Genomic DNA, 22,756 nt, shown 5'->3' with positions numbered 1-22,756 from the left:
GCCATTATGCCATCAGACAGACTTGACGATGAGGTGAGTCTGACGTCCCGAGAAAATTTCTACTCCCCAACCAGCTCACGCGGTGCGTGGAAGGAAGAAATTTTCTGTTTTCGAGTGCTTTTCTTACTACCATTGTGGCGCTATATGGGTGTTGGGCTACGCTTTGCTTTGAGATAATCCAATCACCGTCACATTTTCTTTTACGCCGTCACCATCGTCTCCCTCGTGAGTGGTGAGAAGTGTCAGGTGAAAGGTGAAAAGTGGCAAGTGGAAAACGTCGGTAGTGTACGGCGTTTTCTTCACTTCGGGTTTTCTTTGGGTACAGACAAGGATTGCTTCGAGACAGCTGCCAGAAGGGCGCAAGAAAACGAGATCATCGAGAGACGGGAGAAGTTGTATAAACATTGCGAAAATATAGCGTTAGAGAGGTTGCGGTTGGGTGACGCGGCGTGGTCGTCGTCGTCGTCGTTCGTCGAGCGTTTATCGAGACGACCTTGAAATTGAGGAAAACGTAAGCAGTTGGCACAAAAAACTACGCTTCACCCTCGATGCACTCTAGTGACATCGACACGTGAGGGTGTGCAAATGAAGTGACAGATTTTTTTTTTGTGTCCTCGTAAACTGCGTGTTTTGGGGAATTTGCATAAGCCAGTGAATCGAAGATTTGGTTCAACTGCTTTGATCTCTTCAATATTGTATATTGATGCAATGAAAAGACCATACCTTAAGGTTTTTTTTTATTCTTAAAAAATTTTAATTACAAAATAAAAACTCGAATTTCAATTTCCGCCAGATTGAAGCACTCATGAGAAATTTTAAAATTTTTGAAATTCAATTGCGTATGATTTGATAAATTTGAACACGACATTTTGAGTACCGTCGTGCAGGGTGGCTATAGTGTGTCCCATTATGTCTAAGCACAATTTTCATACAACTATGCTCATTCCGGAGGACGTTTAAACAGCTGATTTTCGCTGTGTGTTGTTGTTTACAGTTCAATCAAAACTCTGTGTATCGTGAGCGCAGAGGTATTGTGCAGGAATAGTGTACTATCCCCAACATTTCGATGAGTCAGTTGTCGAAAATGGATTGGAGCGCTCCGAAATGCGATTCGGAAGTATGGAGAGGAAATTAGCATTAAGCACAAAAAATGTGAGTGGAAACCGGGTCCTGTGGACAAAACATTGGACCGAAAAGTCATGCGTGCTTACGTCAGTAAAGAGACTGCCTCAGTTCGGGATGTGTCCTAAAAAGTGGGATCCTCTAGAAGCATCGTCCATCGTGCCTAGGTAATATTGGATCTAAAGACATATCAGAAGAAGAAAAAGGGGAAGCCAAAACGGAGTCAAAATCAAGCTGCTTCCGTCAAGCCATGACCTCGTTAATTATATGATCAAATACAGTGAGAAAAATCGGTGTGCGTTATTATCGAAGACGGAAAGTTTTGCAAGTTTAGTAACAAAACGCATCCGGATGACCAGTATTACACTGTTCGGGATGGCACAAGTATTGACGAGAAGGAGGCCTCAATTTTTATCGAAAAATTTGGTAAAAAGGCAATGGCACAGACAAACAGACGGGACACTCGATTTTCGTTTTTCGCAAACCTGTTCCGAAGCTAGGCAATGTCGCCACAAGAGTGCACTAGAAACACTAAGAAGTAAATCAAGGTTTTCATCATGGTAGCTGTGAAATAGTGGTAATAATATTTCTATCACCATGGTACTTATAGAAAGTTTATTTCCGTTTGTTTTTATTCACCGAAACTTGGATTCCTGCTTTGGGAGAAATATTTTTTTAATTCACAAAGTTAATAAATTAATCGCAACGAACTGCTGAAATGATCGGACTAGGAGGTACGTCAGTCAAAGGCTCATTTGATCGGTATGTAAAACTCATTGACTTCGTGCAAGACCGAGATTTTACAGCCAGTGCATTTGTTTTTTAGGAGTAATTTCCCTGAAAGTTGTTCGGATGAGTTGGTCGTATACCGTTTCGAGGCCGATGCATTCTTTTATATAAAAAATGGGAACCCGACGTAGCTGGAGAAATCACTGAATTATTCGAAGGCTCAATGAAATTGGAAGACTGTCAAACTGTAAGTCTTCATTAATCGTTTATTCAGGGCCGACTTTCGATATCTGTTCCGGAGCTGCTGCGTCACCGAAGACGACGATTGGGATCCGCCGGCAACGGTTGCCCTGACCAAGGGTACATGCCTCCAGAGACTACGGCGGACCCGGTCGGAAAAGCAGACGGTCATAAGGAACGGTTCAAATCCGACGTCACATTTCCACAACGCAATTGTCATTCGACCCGAATCGTACAGACAGATCAATTACTAGGACCGCATTTTCAAAACGAGAAACAAGGCCGATACCCGAAACAACCTTCCTTCGTCCCCCTTCCATCAATGAAAGTGGGATAAAAAGTAAAATTTATTAAAAAAATCCAAATACAAAATCATCACAATGAATGTCGAAATCCGTAAAGAAATGTTTGAGGAAGCAAATTTATGATGAGCCGAATATTATATACATATGAAAGATATTTGAAAGGAAGTTTAACCTCTATAATTACTCTTGGGTATTGTAAGGCTAAAAAGTTTAATTCCGACGAAAACCTGAGTACTTGACAAATTTTAATCCTGTCAAAATAAAAAAATTTAATTTATCTTTAAAAAAGCACCAAAAGTAAAATAAAATACATGATACCAAAAAGAGTTTTTTTGTTAATGAAAGTTGTATTTCAAACACATTGTTTAATCACAATACAATCCGAAGCAGTTCCATTTGATAAATTTTCATCAGTTTCGGCTGGAGGAATGTTCGATGGTTTATCACTTGGTTTGATCGTCGACTCGAACCATTTTGAAACCAAATATGAAGTATCTATCAATAGGATTCTCTCACACTCAAAGATGATAAAGCTGCGAATTTCCATTATATGACTCTGCAAAATAAAATTGTGATTTGAATATTTTAAATTACGCTACGGCAGTGATTAAACTCAATCCGGTTCAAGAGACTCTGGCTGTAAAGGATGAAGTTCCGTTTTCCTCTCCTTGTACTGTGCAGCTGCTGTTAATGAATTTTCTGATATCCTCGGTTTCAACTAACTAGCGAGATAACTTTGCTACTCGAATACAGTTGTGTAAGTTCTTGTCCCTGATCTTCAATGAAATGGGATGTCTCGATCACACTCGTAGAAATCAAATTGAGAAGAAAATTGACAAAATCTCAGCCTAAAAGAAAAAACTTGTTTATTTACTATTTTTCACATCACAATATCTTAGCCTTCCTCGATCCTTTTATTTTAGATAAAACTGGTTGTTAGGCAATACCGACACCAGATGGCAATGTAATCTCTTGCGAAAATTTGTTGAATTTTTCTTCTAATTGTCCTGTCTGTTTGTCTGTGGGCAATGGCTTGGCAAGCAATATGTGAGTGTGGCATGCTTTCCGAGCCGTTCGTTACCACTGACACAATGAGTAGGTACCTACAAGCTGTTTAAGTTCGCGAGTGCTTGAACGCGTCGCCTGCTCCCCATGATCGCGCAGCACATAGCTCATATTCAGGCGCAGTCCACTTGGCTTGGATTAGACGCAGCACACAGCTTGCAATCAGGCGCAGTCCACGTGGCTCGCATTAAGCGCAGCAAGCAGCTTGCATTCAAGAGCAGCCCATCTGGCTCGCATTAGGCTCAGCACACAGCTCCTCCAGCATGTCCAGCTCCTTTGGCTCTCTGTTGCACACAGCTTTCTGAAATTACGAATGCAGCACGTCAACACGTTCGTCGCCATGGGACCCATATTCGGTTGGAGGGTGTATTTCCTGGGAGGCCCCGTCACATCAAAAACGTGTGACGCTCTCTTACTCCAGTTAGCCGCTAAGTTTAGCCACATGTTTCGAATCTTAGAGTTCTCCTTCTTTTATTTCTAGCTCTGAGAATTCTCACCCCTAAGAGGGGGTCACTAGGTGTCACCGTTATTGCAGTTCAGAATTTTCATAAGACATGTTTCCAAAATGATAAAATTAGCCATAAACCCAAGTAAAATAAAGTATATTGAAGATTTGAACTTTTTGTACTGGCTGGGATTTAGGCAAATTAGATTATTAGTTCGATGCTCAACTAAATTTTCATGAAGCAGTTAGTGCATTGAATTTAACACCAATTCGTGTATAGAACTGGCATGGCAGCCCTTCTTCATAGTTCTGTGAAGCTTAAAAGAAAAACATTTTTTTTATAAAATTGAGAGGATTTTAAAAGTTTCAATTCGATGTTCTTAAAACAGTAACATTCATAATTCAATCAAATAGTTTTTAAGAAGTTTAATACTGTGCAGTGTTCGGCATCGCTAGCTGAAGAATAAGCGCTGCTTATTAAATCGCTAACTCATTCAGAGTAAGCGATCGATAATTAAAGTTTAATTATAATTAAATACGCAAAATGTGCCGAAAAAGTAATAGCTTCAAGCAAGACCGTGCGAACAAGGGGAGGGTTTAGGGGTTTAACCCCCCCCCCCCCCATGGAGATTTTTTTCAAGTAAAATTTTCAACGTAGTAAAGGGAAATTACTTAGTCTTAAAAGGTGTTAAATGAGTGTTAACAAGATAGTCAGAAATGTTTTTCGCCTCCGGCGGAAATTAGTCTTAACTCACCCTGTACTTGAGGCATTTCATTTGAAACTCTAAACTTGACTTTCAAAAACACTACCTCGTCTTTAGAATGGGTGTTTATTGAGAAGTGTAGCGAAACAAATTTAGAGTTTGAAACGAATCATTTTAACACCAAATTGGATTCACCGAATACTAATTTTATACATTAACAGCCATGTATCATGACTCTTGGTGGTCATCAGAATTACCAAAATAAAATTTCAAACCTTGTATCCTCTACTTTATTACTGAAAATTTTTATTTACAAAACATCGTGCTGATATGAAGTATTCTTCGAAAAACCAATTACAGCTTCAAATTTATTTTGTGTTTCTTGTACTTCTAAATGCTAAACAACACATTGGAAAGCAATGAATGAAGTTTGAACTCAAATTGAGTTTTAGATATTTTTAATGCAAAAAACTAACCGTTTTGCAGGTTTTACAAATTTGGTTAAATGAATTCATTTTTCTTCTAAACTTTGTTAAGAAATGTCAGAATTACTTGTAATGATATGTTTCCAAATTTAAAAAAACGGGAGAATTCAACTTTTTTGGATCATGCATCATCATCTTTAAAATATTATTCCTTAATTGAATTAAATAAATAATAAACCAAATCAGAATCAGGTTTTTTTTAAAGTTGATTTGTTATATCATCAGTTATCAATCACTGATTTCACCTAAACAGATACATTTTCAAGTTTATAAACTCCATATCACTAAACATAAGGTGATAGACAAAATTTGACAAATAGTGCACTTAAATCTACCAAATCAATCATTCAAGCATAGGCACTTAAATGCTGTTTCTTTGAGTCAATTAAATTCTATTAATAAGTTTTTAAAATGGTTAGACAAGTTTATTAAAAAATACTTCGAAAATGTTAAAAAACTTATCATTTTCTTTTCATAATCAATTTTCAAATATATTTACCGAATTTAAAAGTAAAACTGTTTAAACTTCATGATATATTTTTTATCATTTTTTTTTGTTTTTTTAAATTCTTGATTCTTGTGTCCTGAAAACATTATTTTATTGGAAGCCTATGGAACTAAATTTATAATAAGAATCATATAGTTTCCACTTTCTGACCATTCCAAGAACCAATATTTCAATTGAAACCGACAAAATATACAGAGCTTGAAATTTTAAACTTTTAAACCTTCGATTGAAAATTTATAAACTTATAAATTTATATCATTAATTTTCATTATATCATATCGATCATATTTTTTAATTCATCTTTAGAAAGTTCGAAAATTATTACCTAGCAACTAAGTACCTAGCAACTAAAAAGTTAAATTTTAATGCCCAATGTTAACTAAATTGGTATAAACTCTGTGCTTTCAATATCAACAGCAAACTTGGAATTCATCATTTTTATTTTTATTTTATCAATTTCTTATCGATAATTTCCCAATCTGTAGTTCATCAGTTTAATTGAACATGTTGTACTATAAATATTCAAAGTTACTATTTTGAACATAAGAACATTTTTAAACCTTTTTATCTTAATAACTGGAAGAGTTTTAATAAAGAAAAGGGTTTTATTTTTTACTTGAACACTGGTAGTCTTGAAATACTTTTTTTTATAAAATTCAATTATCAACTATTGAATAAATTGAATAAGTTCAAAATTGTCTTTTTATCCTTATCGAGAATCCACATTTCAAATCGTGATTATTATTTTTTTTTTTTTTAATTCAAGAAAGTACAGCAGAAATGTTTAATAAATCTTTCCACTGAAAATGAAAAAAGAAATGTAAAATAAAATCAATAGCAAATAACAATTATTATCATTTTTCTAAAAATTTTAAATCATGGCTGATTTTTAACCTGATCTAACATCTCTTTGAAAATTCAGACTTTCTTTTTAAATATGGTGTTATATTTTATTTATTCTCCTTCTGTGCAATAATTCTTGTGTCTGAAGCAACAGTCGAAATTTTGATAATCGAATTCATTTTCAAGCAAATTTTTAGTTACGAATAAGGAACATAATTTTGACTTACTGGAAATAGCATTGATTTGATTAATTCTGTTTGTATTGAAAATAATGGTTTATTTTATCAGTAGAATTGATTATTTTTTAAGTTTTTTGGTTAATCGTAAGTAAGAAATTGTTTAAAAAACCAATTACCTTATTTATTGTATATTTTTGGTATTGTTATTATTTTTAGCTAAATTATGAATTTTGAAACCCCCCCCCCCCCCCCCTTTTCTAAAGTTCAAAATATTTTATAAAAAAATTGAGGAAATAATCGATGATATCATACATTAATATAAACAAAACATCGATATTCGAACAAATACATTAACAAAAAAAGTTGTAGATGGGCGCTTTATTACTATTTTTTAAAGTTTGGTTTAATATTACTCGATTTATCGGTTTCTTGCAATGTAGATAGTATGCAATTTTGTTGCATACATATGAATTTTTTCAGATTTCTAACATTTTTATTTTTCGAGTTAGACTCGTTTTGATTTTTTGTAAATAAAAAATAACCATACTTCGAAGCTAACTCTGATAGTTTTTAACAAAAATTATAAAATATCACATCAAACTGCATTTTGATGTGCTGGTTTATAATTTCCGATGAAAAATAACGGAGTTATGTAGCTTTGAAATATAGTTATTTTTTCTCAACAAAAAAATCTAACAAAGGTAAACTCAAATAATAAAAAAATGTTAGAAATCTGAAAAAACATGAATTTTCTCAAGCTTTGCCCGTAAAATTATACATGGAAGTTGTTTTATCATATTTTCTATGAATGTACTGAAAAAATGAAAAATGTTTAAAAAGTGGCGAGGATTTAAGGATTAAAAAAAATGGTTTTTACATAGAAGTACAAGTTATGAACTTGTAAGATTTTTTTTTTATTTAAGTACTGTTTCATTTTTATTCTTGATGGTATATTGAATTTTCAAACATTGTGTGAGTTTGTTTTTTTATCATTTTTGTTACTTTTTTCAATTTTTGAAATTTTTGTCCTTGTTGTCATTTTTGAAATTTATATTAGTTTTGCAATTTTTAACATTTTTGTCTTTTTTGTAATTTTCAATGTTTTTTTTTAACTTTTGTAATTTTTGTAATTTTTGTAATTTTTGTAAATTTTGTAATTTTTGTAATTTTTGTAATTTTTGTAATTTTTGTAATTTTTGTAATTTTTGTAATGTTTGTAATTTTTGTAGTTTTTGTAATTTTTGTAATTTTTGTAATTTTTGTAATATTTTGTAATTTTTGTAATTTTTGTAATTTTTGTAATTTTTGTAATTTTTAAAGTTTTTTTCAATTTTTGTTATTTAAGTAATTTTCGTAGTTTTTTGTAATTTTTGTAATTTTTAAAAATTAATGAAAATTTTGTTAATTTTGTAATGTTTGTAATGTTTGTAATGTTTGTCATTTTTATAAATTTTTTTCGTTTTTGTCATTTTTGTTTTATTATGTCATATTTGTAACTATTGTGACTTTTTGAAATTTTTGTCATTGTTGTCATTTTTGTAACTTTTATAATTTTTGCAATTTTTGATTTTTTTGTCATTTTTGTTATATTTGATGGTTTTTTTGAAAATTTCGTAAATATTGTATTTTTTTGGTAATTTAAGTTAATTTCATTATTTTTTTTGAAGTTTTTGTATTGTTTGTAATTTTTTACAATTTTTTTTTGAATTTTTTTCATTTTATGTATTTTTTTGTTATTTTTTGCATTTTTTTGTTATTTTTGTAATTTATTTCTTTTTATAATTTTTGTAATTTTGTGTTTATTTTTAAATTTTTGTGATTTTTGTGTTTTTTCTCATTTTTGTCATATTTGTGATTTTTGTGATTTTTGTAATTTTTGTAATTTTTGTCATTTTTGTCATTTTTGTCATTTTTGTCATTTTTGTCATTTTTGTCATTTTTGTCATTTTTGTCATTTTTGTCATTTTTGTCATTTTTGTCATTTTTGTCATTTTTGTCATTTTTGTCATTTTTGTCATTTTTGTCATTTTTGTCATTTTTGTCATTTTTGTCATTTTTGTCATTTTTGTCATTTTTGTCATTTTTGTCATTTTTGTCATTTTTGTCATTTTTGTCATTTTTGTCATTTTTGTCATTTTTGTCATTTTTGTCATTTTTGTAATTTTTGTCATTTTTGTCATTTTTGTCATTTTTGTCATTTTTGTCATTTTTGTCATTTTTGTCATTTTTGTAATTTTTGTCATTTTTGTCATTTTTTTCATTTTTGTCATTTTTGTCATTTTTGTCATTTTTGTCATTTTTGTCATTTTTGTCATTTTTGTCATTTTTGTCATTTTTGTCATTTTTGTCATTTTTGTCATTTTTGTCATTTTTGTCATTTTTGTCATTTTTGTCATTTTTGTCATTTTTGTCATTTTTGTCATTTTTGTAATTTTTGTCATTTTTGTCATTTTTGTCATTTTTGTCATTTTTGTCATTTTTGTCATTTTTGTCATTTTTGTCATTTTTGTCATTTTTGTCATTTTTGTCATTTTTGTCATTTTTGTCATTTTTGTCATTTTTGTCATTTTTGTCATTTTTGTCATTTTTGTCATTTTTGTCATTTTTGTCATTTTTGTCATTTTTGTCATTTTTGTCATTTTTGTCATTTTTATCATTTTTGTCATTTTTGACATTTTTGTTTTACTGGATAATTTGCCAGAAAGTAACACCATATTTATCAACTAAAATATTAATCCGTAATAATTCGTTTCTCATCATCATCATCATCGTTTCCATCCTAAAGTAGGACCCATCCATTGAAGTGAGAGACCTGTAAATTGACAGCGCTCATCTCATTTTTCAAACAATTAACCTTGGCAGACCAGGCGTCTCCATTCGTCTCGTCTCCTCACGCTTATAGCATAGGACTAAAAGTTGTTACCACATCACAAACATCGTTGGCGTTTAATCGTTTCCCATCAGCGTGGAAGTGCAGCTCAGCGGTTGATACGTTTGTTGACAAGCCCCGAGTTGACCGAGCGACGACAACGCGATGTTTCCCCTGATCTACCGTATCCAACCTATAGAAGGAAGGAAGAAGATTGCACTTTTTAGTGCAACGCCAGCAGTTGCTTGTGTAGGGAAGACGACAAGAAGGTAGGTGACAATAAGGGGAAGCGGAAATCGCTCTCACGGTTGGTCCACCCAGGATGACACTCGCGGGCCAAAAGTCGAGCAGCAGCAATCGGCCAGGGAAGACGCCTCTTAGAATGGATGCAGCACGATTGCATCCTATAAATGAGATACGCGGGGGAGTAAGCGAGTGAGTGAGTAAGTGCAGCAGGTGAGGACCTCTGTGATGTGAAGCAACAGGACCGAGGCAACTGACGCGAAACGAAGACGGCGTCAGCGGTGATCAGTTTAATTTAATGGAAACTCTGCGACCACAGTGTTTTTACGTGGCAGTCAAACCTGGCGTGGAATTTCGACAAGGTTGCCAGCTGGCTGTTGATTTTTGATCCCATAGAAATTATGCCTACAGTGACCGGCACTAATAAAAGTTCACTAATGGGCCTTTCTGCGATGTCCAATCAATCTTAAAACTTTTGATGCATGTTTGGTTATCTGGGGACATCCGTTTTTAGAAGCCATTGAAATTGAAAAGTGCTGCATGATGTGGCGGTACAGCCTGAACAGGAATTTAACAATCTAGCTTACAGCGAAGACATTAATTCAAAAACAGGCATCAGTAAGTTTTATTTTCAATTTTGTTGGAAAACTTGTTATTATTGCATCTTGAATTTTAGTTAAATCTTTTTATAAGACAAAGGTAAAGCTGGCAACCCTAATCGGTACTGCACTCCAATTACTCTCGCATCGGATGGTGCATCCAAGTGCATCTCCATTTCCTGGGCCAGCAGCAGCAGCAGCACCCACTATATGAGACCAAATCGGAGGAGGAGTAAAAGGAAAGCCGGGGATAGAAATGTAACACGATTCGGTGTCTAATTGAACGCTCGTTTACTTACCCGATGTGGCCCGGTCATCATGTCGCGCTTCATCGGCCAATATCCGCGCCAACCGCCTTTCTGACTCGTGCGGCAATCTTCTCAAGGGAGGCACCTAGGAGGTAAGAATCGGAGCATCTTGCCAGGGGATGCTGAGCAGCAGCCGGTTATAATCGATTCTGACAGGCCCATGCCGCCTGGTCCCTGAACTGTGTGGCCGATGTGATGTGGTTTTACTGAGGCGATGGCGTCTCACCGTATCCGTCAGCTGTAGATTTTTTACGTCGAAAATACGAGTGCGGTAACGTTTATCTCGGGTGACTTGAAAAAAGAATATGGTTGATTCTGATGAGGAAATATTCGACACTGACAGAGAAAATTTTTAACAGTAATTACCTTTGAAAACGTCTCCCGAAATAAACAGAACACTTCATAAACTGAGACATTCTCTTCATTGAAGTTCAATTGGAAGACAAACATTAACTTAAACTTTTAAAATGACTTAATTTTTGACAAACTTTTGTAATTTTGCCGAAGAACAAATTTCATTTTTAAAAGGACGAAACAGAGTAATGGAAAAAATCGTGGATACATTGGACTGAGTCGATTTGGGGTAATTTTTCATTTTTTTTTTTTCAAATTCATTAGGTCTAAAAAGATTGGTTTTGGTTCAAAACTCATCCATGATTTTTTTGCAAATGGATATTGTGCCAATTTATTAATTCTCTATAGGAAATTTGCCACTATTTATTTTTATTTACATAGTATTCCGTCTCACGACATAACTTGACGAACATAATTCCTATAATTCACTCGGTCCATGGCAACCGTTCTCCAATTTCTCGGGCACCCCACGTTCGCCAGATCACGCTCCACTTGGTCTAACCACCTCGCTCGTTGCGCCCCCGCTCGTCTTGTTCCTACCGGATTCGTAGCGAGCACCTGTTTTGCAGGACAGTCGTCCGGCATTCTCGCAACATGTCCCGCCCAGCGTATCCGGCCAGCTTTTACCACCTTCTGGATACTGGGTTCGCCGTAGAGTCGCGCGAGCTCGTGGTTCATCCTTCGCCTCCACACTCCGTTCTCCTGTACGCCGCCAAAGATGGTTCTTAACACTCGTCGCTCGAATACTCCGAGTGTACGCAGGTCCTCCTCGAGCAATATCCATGTCTCGTGCCCGTAGAGAACAACCGGTCTAATAAGCGTCATATACAGGTTACACTTCGTGCGAGGGCTAAGTCTTCTCGACCGCAGTTGCTTGTGGAGTCCATAGTAGGCACGACTTCCGCTGATAATTCGCCTCCGGATCTCGCGGCTGGTGTCATTGTCTGCGGTCACCAGTGAGCCGAGATAGACAAAGTCTTCGACTATCTCCAGCTCGTCGCCGTCGATCGTGACCTTGTTATTACTGGACAAGCGGGTTCGGTCGGTCTCGGATCCGCAGGCCAGCATATACTTCGTCTTGGACGTATTAATCATCAACCCAATCCTTCCTGCTTCGCGTTTCAGTTTGCGGTAGATCTCCTCCACCGCCGCAGATGATCTGCCGACTATATCAATGTCATCGGCAAAGCAGATAAGTTGACTGGATCTGTTGAAAATCGTGCCCCGCATTTCGCCCACCGCTCGTCGAATAACACCTTCTAGCGCCACGTTGAACATCATGCAGGATAGACCATCACCTTGTCGAAGCCCCCTGCGAGATTCGAATGAACTCGACAATTCACTCGAAATCCGCACACAGCACTGCGTTCCATCCATCGTCGCCTTGATCAGTCTGATCAGCTTCCCGGAAAAGCCGTTCTCGTCCATGATTTTCCATAGCTCGTTACGGTCGATCGTGTCGTATGCGGCTTTGAAGTCGATGAATAGATGGTGCGTAGGGACTTGGTGTTCCCGGCATTTTTGGAGGATTTGCCGTAATGTGAATATCTGGTCCGTCGTTGACCGTCCCTTCATGAAGCCGGCCTGATGACTTCCCACGAATCTGTTTGCTTGTGGCGTTAGGCGGCGGAGTAGGATTCGGGACAGCACTTTGTAGGCGGCATTGAGGACAGTGATCGCTCGGTAGTTCTCACAGTCCAATTTGTCGCCCTTCTTGTAGATGGGGCATATAACCCCCTCCTTCCACTCCTCCGGTAGCTGTTCTATGTCCCAGATCCGGATTATCAACCGGTGTAGGCAATCGGCCAACCTGTCCGGGCCCATTTTGATGAGTTCAGCTGCGATGCCATCCTTCCCAGCCGACTTGTTTCTATTCAGTTGGCGAATGACTTCCTTAACTTCACTCATCGTTGGGAGTGGGTCCTCTTCGTCGTTGGCTACGCCGGCGATGTACCTTCCCCCGCCGTCTTGATCTCCTGCATGTGCGCCGTTCAGGTGTTCATCGAAGTGCTGCTTCCACCTTTTCATCACCTCACGATTGTCCGTCAGGATACCCCCGTCCTCATCCCGGCACTTTTGTGCTTGCGGCACGAAGCCTTTGCGGGATGCGTTGAGTTTCTGATAGAACTTTCGTGTTTCTTGGGAACGATGCAGCTGCTCCAGCTCCTCGAGCTCCTCCTCCTCCAGGCGGCGCTTTTTCTCCTGGAAAAGTCGGACTCGCTGCCTCTTCCGCTGTCGGTGATTTTCCACATTTCGACGGGTGCCTCTCTGCACTACTGCCGCCCGCGCGGCATTCTCTTCGTCCATCACCCTCCTACACTCCTCGTCGAACCAGTCGTTCCGTCGAGATCGCTCCACATAACCGATGACGTTCTCCGCAGCACTGTTGATGGCTGTTTTGATGGTATCCCAACAGTCCTCGAGAGGGGCTTCATCAAGCTCGCCCTCTGCCGGCAGCGCTGCTTCGACCGATTGCGCGTAGTCTGCCGCGACCTCAGGTTGCTTCAGTCGCGCGATATTTAACCGAGGCGGGCGCCGGTTTCGCGTGTTGTTCACTACGGAGAGTTTTGGGTGCATCTTCACCATCACCAGATAATGGTCTGACTCGATGTTGGCGCCCCGACAGGATCTGACGTCGATGATGTCCGAGAAGTGCCGGCTGTCAATCAAAACGTGGTCGATCTGTGATTGCGTTTGGTACGGTGATCTCCAGGTGTACTTGTGTGGGAGGCGGTGCTGAAAAAAGGTGCTACGTACGGCCATTCGTTTGGAGGCGGCGAAATCAATGAGTCTGAGGCCGTTTTCGTTGGTCAGCTGGTGCGCACTGAACCTTCCAATTGTCGGTTTGAATTCCTCCTCCTGGCCGACCTGAGCATTGAAATCCCCGATGACGATCTTGATATCATGTTTTGGGCAACGGTCGTATTCACGCTCCAGCTGCGCGTAGAATTCGTCTTTGTCGTCACCGGTACTAATTTGCCACTGAGCTACTTTATTGAAGATCGTAACTGCGTATCTTACTAGACAAAAAAAAGTTATAAGGTGTTGAATGGGGGCATGTTTTTGGGCACTGAAAAAAATTTAATTTGTTTGACATAATTGCTGGGTGCCTAGCGAGGTATTTCATGAGTCCAGAGCGTAAAAAATTCACCGTCATCAGTCATAAAACTTTGACTGTGAAAAAGTTAAAGCAGTCGCATTCATAACAGACGCCTTCAAATCAGTAACCAAGCAAACAATCTCGCCTCAACTTTCAGTCAAATGAAGCGTCGGAATAATCATAGTCGCCTTCAGCCCGTCGTCGTCATTTTGACTGTGACGGAATAATGTTTAGATAAAATAAAAATATCTTAAGACGACGCCGTAAAACACAAGTTTCGTTATGGTCGTGGCTGAAAAAAAAATCTGAAAACAACGATCATCGTTTCCGTTTTTGAAGATCAGTCCTGGATAGTTCGGGACCGGGACATTTTCGGACGTAACATCAACTGTCACGACGGATGAGAATTAGCTAGGGACTAGAAGGACAATATCGACTACGCGCAAAAAAATTGCCTTTCATAATTATCAATATAAAAATTCTGTATGTATGTATGTTGGTAATCCACCATGGGTGCACGGATTCACCGCAGTTTCTGCCAAAGTATGTGTTCACATGCATTTTTTTAGATTATTAAGTTTGACAAATCTCCAATGCAGCGCGCCACCATACCCGGACCCCATGGTTTCGTATGAGCTGTTATGGAGTGAATGTATTGTGTTGATGTTAGTATATTTTTGGAAGAACGAATCAATCAGGTGGGCTAGTTTACTGACAGGTATTCCGGCATCCGTGTATATACCTGGCCAGCTGGCAACTGATTGAACATTTCTATTATATAGTCAGTTATATAAGGAAACACATCTTACCTGTCGAACCCAAAAGTTTTTCTTGCCGATACCGGGAATCGAACCCAGTACGCCTGGCGTACCAATACCAGACTCGCGCCAGCCTATCCACTAGACCACATCGGCGCTTATAATTATCAATATAAAAATTCTTTTACAATATTGTAGATCCGCAATTGATAGTATTTTTTTAATCCGAATTTTATTTGTTTTCGACACTGGCAAATCGCCCAACAAGCAATCCAAATACACAAAATTTTTCGAATCATACATAAAATGCTTTGAACTGACGCCGTCAACTTGCTTGAATAACATCTGTCACGTGAACAGAAATCCATGACGATAGTCAAGCTTTTCCAGTCCCTTGAAGCTTGACTAGTAGTCAAATGAGATTTAAAACGTGATGATGAAGGAAAATCAGCAACCATGTCAACTATGATGCTTGAAAAATGTCTGCTCTGTGCATGACTACTTTTCATGCAATACTTCGCGCGGCACCCGCAGTGATGTCAATTGAATTTATTGATTTTCAATGCCAAAAGATATACGCCTGTTAGACCAAGCCCACCAATGATTGCTAAACCTCGATTCGAGTACATTCAGCAAAATATATATCAACCCATCATCACACCAACAGTCGCTAATTTGATTCGAGAAATAGCATTCGAGCAGTAGGTTATTAAAGGATGCGTTTATGTAGCAACCCGGTAGCAACGCAGCCGGTCGTCGCTATCAGAAAATAAACAAACACAAATACCAACCTGGATGGCAACAATGGGTGTGAAAATCAGTAAGTAGATAAAAACGCAACCAATCAAAACATCTAAAATACCGACCGAAATAGCAACGCCCGGTGGGTTTGGCCCTAAACAGCTAATAACTTTTATTTGTTCAATGAAGATACAAAGTAACGATCCCGACAATATTGATCAGCGGAAAATTTCCTCTGAGAATTTATAATTTGGCAAAACCATTTCCAGGCTAGGTTCCATAGAAAAAACAAAAATAATGTTGATTTTTCTGAACAAAAAATCGATTTTTTTCCACACAAACCTCAAAGTTAGAACTTACTCATGTAAACGTTACCTAAAAAATCTGCGAAAAAAATAGATGAGTTTCGAACCAAAACGAAGCATTTAAGAACCCTGGGTTTGAGAAATTCATAAATGACTTAAAATTGACTCATTCTTACACCCATACAAAATGGTCGAGGAGGTTCAAATCCGGACTGCTCAGAGGCTAAAAATCCCTTGGTTTAAACTTCACGATCTTCTCCATCGAGGTTTGGTTCCAATTCGAGATATGGTATGGGCTCCATCTTGTTGAAAAACATCATTCTTGGGTTCATCGAAGTTTTCCCAAATCCCTGGGAATCAAATGTCCATGAAAATTTCAGTATTAACTTTCACTTTAGCTTTTGTGAAAACAGGAGGCGTCTTCAATCCATTCGAAGCATCCGCTCCAAATACCATGACTCCGGCGAGATGCTTGGTAGTAAACTTGTAATTCACACTCTTTGGAACATCCTTTGCCTTCAGGCAGTGAAATAAATCGATCTGTGCGTGAATTGGACACCGGATCAATCCAAAAAACTTTCTCATCTGAGAACACGACGATCAGCTGTTTTTTCCTTGAACTTAGACAGAAATCGCTTGGAGCGTTCAAGTAGCCTTTGATGATGCATTTAAGTCATCTTAGACCAATCGTTGCATAGAAGAATTCGAGATATTAGCTCCGTTAGTCAGTCTCTGGATTGATCTTACTGAATTTCGCTCCTCTTTCGTCTTGAACAATTTTACCAGTTTTACAATACGTGCAGACCGTGGCCTTCCACAACCTAACTTTCATGGACATGCTCCATCAAGGAAAGAACGTTTTACGCGGTAAAAAGTCGTCAGGTGGCATGTTATAGTTTAAGCTAATACTTCCACAAAAAATACCTCCAAAATCATCAAAAACAACCCAAAACAGTAAATAGCGTATACTTTACTTGGGTGACGGACCTATTTTGGACCGCTGTGGGATGTGGGAAGTGCAACTTTCTGAAATAAAAAGTACATGTTGCAACTTTTGACTTCTTCATCCGTTTATTATCAAGATCAAAGCTTTTTCTATCGAAACATATTGTTGTTTGTTGCAATGTTACAAGATTTAAAAAACATAAAAACTCGTTTCTTCGATCATTGCTTTGGTGGGTTTTTTGGGCCTCAAGGTTTCTATTTTGGACCCCCCTCGAAGCCTATTTTGAAGCATACTTAAACTGAATATGTTTCTTTTTAACTTTGTTGTATTTATGCCAGCCATTGTTGTGTAATTTTGAGAATAATTTAGTCAATCTCTTCCTTTCTTATTCTTTTAGTCAAGTTTCGTTTGTTCGTTGATAATTCATTCCTGAACTAACTTTCTTAAACTTTTCCTCAGCCTCTATTTATTTACACTTATTTGTTGAATACTTCGTACAACAATCATCTGTTTTTTTTTCTTCAACTACTTATGCTCTAAACCAGTATTTTTTTGATAACAATAGAATTCAAACTGAAACTCTCTTCCGCTCTACGGTGTGTTTCAAGAGGTCTCGAAATTCCGAAAACACGACGAAATTTTTTCTGAAGTGTAAAACACTGGCAAGTTTTCATTGATCAGCTTGCCTATCTTCACGATAGATCTTAAAAATCCAATACAAATCTCCTTCAGGCGACCCAATGATGAGTTGAGAATGTCTGACATCAATTGATGTACGTATTTTAACTTCCAAAACCACAGTGGATTAGGTTCGGCTTCAGTTCTGTAGAATGCATAGATTCAAGAAACATAAAAACGTGCTAGAATAATTTCGATTTTTAAAACAATCTAAAAGCCGTACTTTTTTCTCTTAAAAATTCACAGATATTTAGTTTTATCATTACGTGTTATCATTATCATAAGTGTTCCCCCAAAAAAAGAACTATCATTTGGGAAAATTTTTCAACAGTATTTTTTTCGAAAAATGACAGTAAAAGTTTCAGTAATTTTTCGCTTGTAATTTTCACACATTTCAAAAATTGTTTTCTAAATTTTGAAACGTTCTGAGACTATCTCACAGCTATAGTTTTATATATTTTTTCTCAAATTTGTTCTACTTTTAACTGAGATATTTCAACTGTTACAAAAATTTAACTCCTTACCTATTTGCCGATATCCTGTCGTTTTTTCCCAACACCTCCTTTAGATGGGATTTATATTCCGTCTCTTATACCAAACCAAGGATTTTTTGACGTAGAATTACGTCGTACGGCAACACTCTAGGGGGGGGGGGGCGGGGGGTGGCAAATTGAAAGTTACGATCGGATCTCGCGTCACGAAAACTTTCCAATTCAAGGACATCTTTCCTAAAAGACATTTCAAGCCTGCTCATCGTTGATTGGCTGGTCGAAAATGACAAATAAACATGGACGCCCCGCCCCTTGGTATGTTTTATTTTTCCCTTCCTTCGAAAGGTATAAAAGTAAAGGGTCTCCGGCCGACCGGTTTCATTCTCAGTTTGTCCGTTGAGCAGTGCATTTTGATCTGCGTACGGACCCCACCAGCGGTAATCCTTTGCAGATATCGTTTTGCTGTTCAAACGGTGGCAAGTTGCCAATTGTTGCCACTGGCAACAAAGCAATGGAGCAGTATGCACCAGTTGCCGAGGGGGCGCAGTAATAAAAGAGCGGAGACCATGCATAACCAACACATAGAACACACCCAGTCGCATAGCACTCTTAATACGCAGTACACACCTATTACAAACAACACACACACCATTCACAATACACACAGCAGCCTCACATACTCACGCCACCAACACCACCCACGCCACACACCACACACCACCTACCACAACCATCGACGCCACATGTCACACACTACCTACACCCACGCCACACACCACCTGCCACCCATCATCCTCGCCACACACCACCTCTATCCTCCAGCCATGCGACTCACCACCCCCACCACCTACCACCCACGCCACCTACACACACCAGACACCACCTACGCCACACAGACCCACGCCAACACTACCCACGTCACCTGCTACCCACACCACCTCTACCTTCCTGCCTATTCATAGGCGTTTAATACTATGCGTTTCTTTGCTACGGATAGTTTGCATGCAAGAGAGCATTTTGCGTTCTTCTGTGCCTATCAAAACATATTGATCATAGTTATTATGTGTAAAATAAAAAAAACACTTTGCTGTCACAAGTTTGAATTATGGTATCAATTTTTAAAAAACGTCGTTTTTAGCACGACCATTGTACTGACTCTAAATACTTGACCAAACGAGAATTGCATATTTGAAAACAAATATACATACTTGATATATATTTACGCACATTTTATGTGCGTCATCTTTTGCTTAGAGTTAAGCGTATGGATGAAAGGGATCAGTTGCTGATTTAGCAGTTTTTTTTTATTGAAATTTGCTGAAAAACTGTGTTGTATATAAAAAAGTATTGCTTCAATTTTTGTCTTTTTTATGCAGCGTTTTTTTTTTAATCCAAACGTTGAATAAAAGAAAAAAAACAGATTTAAAATTCCTTATTTAAGAACCCTTGATTTATTAAATGCCAGCACTATCATTGGAAGCTTTCTCGCAGGCGTTTGATACTGAGCTTGCATATAATTTGCTTAGTAACAAAACTTCAATTTCTAAGCCATGGGTCTTGACATCACTTATATGTACATTATTGTACATGCTTATATTTATTTCGCCTTTAGTTATGCAACTGAATAGTGCTGAATAATGTTTTTAACGGCCAACCACTTGTTTGAAATTGATCAACTTTACTCAAAAAAATTTAAATTTATTACGAAAAATACATTGGCACAAGATAGGCTGTCGTAATTCTACGTTAACATTACGGTCGTGTCTCATATACAACCTCTTAAACTTTTTTCTCACAAAATTAACACTGAAAGGTTGAAATTTTAAGACCAAACTGTCAATAATTTTTCATGAAATATAAAAAATAATGACTTCAAAAATTGGTCATGTCTAGTTTTTCCATGTTCTTAAGCTTCTTTGCTGTAGCTTTTGACAAATGATTTTCAAACATTTCCATTTATATGGATTGTTAGATTAACGTGTTTTAAAGCATTGTGCAAAATAAGTATGTTAACATCAGAAACACTGGACGTCGTAACAACATCGAAGATTGTCGGCTCTCTGAAAAATGGTCTTCCATTTTATAACGACTATCTGTGAAAGGACTCTTTTCGACGGCCGTTGGATCAAAACAGAAAATCTAGAGAACACACGAGTTGAGAACTGAACATAACATTTATACTTAATTCAAATAGTTAAAAGTACTTAAATCTAATAGTACGGAATCTAATTGTTCGGACGCGAAAGCCACTTAGAACACTGAAATTGTAAGTAACAAGGATTAAAATAACAATAATCTAAAATATGAGATTTATATCTTAAATATAATTAGGGGAAGAGGGGGCATAATGTTCACGTTAAGAAAAAAGCTTTGTTTTAGAGTACATTTGAAAAAAAAAACAACTTTAATTTTCGATTGTGTTTGGAAGTTTAGTTTAGTTTAGTTAAGTTTAGTTAGAATAACTGGAAGGTCAAAAAAGGCCACAAATTTAATGAAGTTTGAAGAGTAGGTTGAAATTGGATTTCAGATACAGTAGGGACATAATGCGCATATGTGTGTACCCAATCGCGCCGTTTAACGTAAAATAAGTGTTTATTGATTCAAGTGCCTCCGAAAGTTTAAATATACAGGGTGACAAAAAAATCCTGTCACACTTTTTTTTTGGGGTCGCCTATAGTCTATACGTTGCATCTCTCTGGTGCCATCTATATGTCAAATGAAAGTGCTAGCTTTGCTGCCCACAGTGGCAGAGTTTCATTTCTGTGCATTTTGTGTACATTAACTTGTAAGTGGCAGAGTTGAGAGCAGCTGTTATCGCTGAATATGTGAGTGGGTACAAACCCGGACACATATTCAACATATTCAAACACCTGAAAACCGCTCGTAATCAACCGGAAAGTCCATAAATCGATACCTAGAGACCAGAGGCACCGAGGAGACACGACCTGGACGACCAAGGTCTGTGAGAACTTTAAGGTTGAAGAAGAGGTTGAAGAAGGTTGAAGACGAGACCGGACGTGCGCGCCTCTTGCGACGACTTTCCGAGAACCGCTGAAGCTGGTTCGATCAGAGAAAGGTGGTGTAATTCCGAGATATCGTCTGTGAAGTATCTTGATGAGTTACTGAATAAAGCTATGAAAGTCAGATTCTGATTTTCATCTTATTCTTTGAAATATTAAGATTTTTCTGTGTGACCGGATTTTTTTGTCACCCTGTATTCGTTTATATTCAATTTATGTTTTCCAATACAACATATAAATATCTTTAAAATTGTTATGATGAAACTGCATATACATTCAAAAAAATATGAAACATGCTTAGAGATAAACGGACATGGCGCGTTTTGCCCTACCTAGAAATGTTTATTAAAAATCGTTCAAAATAAAAGAAAAAATAATTAAATAAGAAAATTTTTCGTTTTGTGATGCTTTTCAAGACCAATGTTCATCATTGTAACAGATGTCAGGTTTTTTTTTTGACGATAGATGCCGTAATTCCTTACGAAAGTCAAGGCACGAATTGCTAGGAATATGGCTTGAAAAATATTTTTGAATTTTTGCAGGGATTCATCGCATATTTGATGCTAATTTTTTGTACAAAAGGTTTCTACTGTTGATTAGAAGGGAATAACGTACAGAATTTTTTTTAAAAAAAAGTGTATATCTAGCCAGATATTGCATTGGGGCGTTTTGCCAGTTCCCCTATATGGTCAATTTATTTGAAAATGTCATAAAACTATGCTATGAAACTCGATAAATTTATTTGAAAATACAAACATCAAAATCAAAAAGATAATTTTTTTAACATTTAAGCAGAACAACCGTTACAAATGTAATTAAAGTGTTTGGGGAACGTTTGTCGAAAGCCAGGAAGTCTGGATCGGGGGGAAATCGAAAACCGGAAGCTGCTGAGACGACAAAGAGAATTGCCGGTAGTTTCAAGCGAAACCCTAACCTGTCTCTCCGAGATGCCGCAAATAAGCTGGGTGTATCTTCTACAACCGTGCATCGAGCCAAAAAACGAGCCGGACTATCGACTTACAAGAAGGTAGTGTATCCAAATCGCGATGATAAACAAAATACGACGGCCAAAGCGCGATCCCGGAGGCTGTACACGACGATGCGTGGTAATGGACGACGAAACCTACGTCAAATCCGACTACAAGCAGCTTCCGGTACAGGAGTTTTATACGGTAAAAGGAAGGGGAAAGGTAGCAGATGTTCTCAAGCACATGAAACTGTCAAAGTTCGCGAAGAAATATCTGGTTTGGCAAGCCATCTGTATCTGTGGCTTGAAAAGCAGAATTTTCATAGCTGTCCCGGAAGCTATGTCAATCAAGAAATTTACGTGAAAGAGTCTTTGAATAAACGTCTGCTGCCTTTCCTGAAGAAACACGGCTGTTGCGTACTGTTTTGGCCGGATTTGGCATCTTGCCATTACGGTAAAAAGGCCATGGAGTGGTACGCCGCCAACAACGTGCAGGTGGTTTTCAAGGACAAGAACCCTTCCAACACGCCAGAGCTCCGCTCAATTGAGAAATACTGGGCTATTGTCAAGTGGAACCTAAAGAAAACCAAAAAAACTGCTAAGGACGAGCAGAAGTTCAAGGCAAACTGGCTTTCTGCGGCGAAGAAGGTGGATAAGGTGGCTGTACAAAATCTGATGGCAGGGGTTAAGCGTAAGGCCCGGCAATTCGGATTTGGAAAAGCGGAAGCCTAACTGAATATTTTCCATGAATG

The 22,756-nt window shown here is 37.6% G+C and overlaps 1 protein-coding gene across 1 annotated transcript in view; it reads left to right on the top strand.

Annotated features, from left to right (window-relative positions):
* The window catches only part of LOC129755982 (uncharacterized), a 254,598-nt gene that overhangs the window by 142,883 nt on the left and 88,959 nt on the right, over positions 1-22,756 (top strand). The gene's annotated exons all lie outside the window — the stretch shown is intronic.

The sequence above is a fragment of the Uranotaenia lowii genome, chromosome 3, assembly GCF_029784155.1.
Source record: "Uranotaenia lowii strain MFRU-FL chromosome 3, ASM2978415v1, whole genome shotgun sequence".
NCBI classification, from domain to species: domain Eukaryota; kingdom Metazoa; phylum Arthropoda; class Insecta; order Diptera; family Culicidae; genus Uranotaenia; species Uranotaenia lowii.
This window is presented reverse-complemented; position numbering and strand designations above follow the sequence as displayed.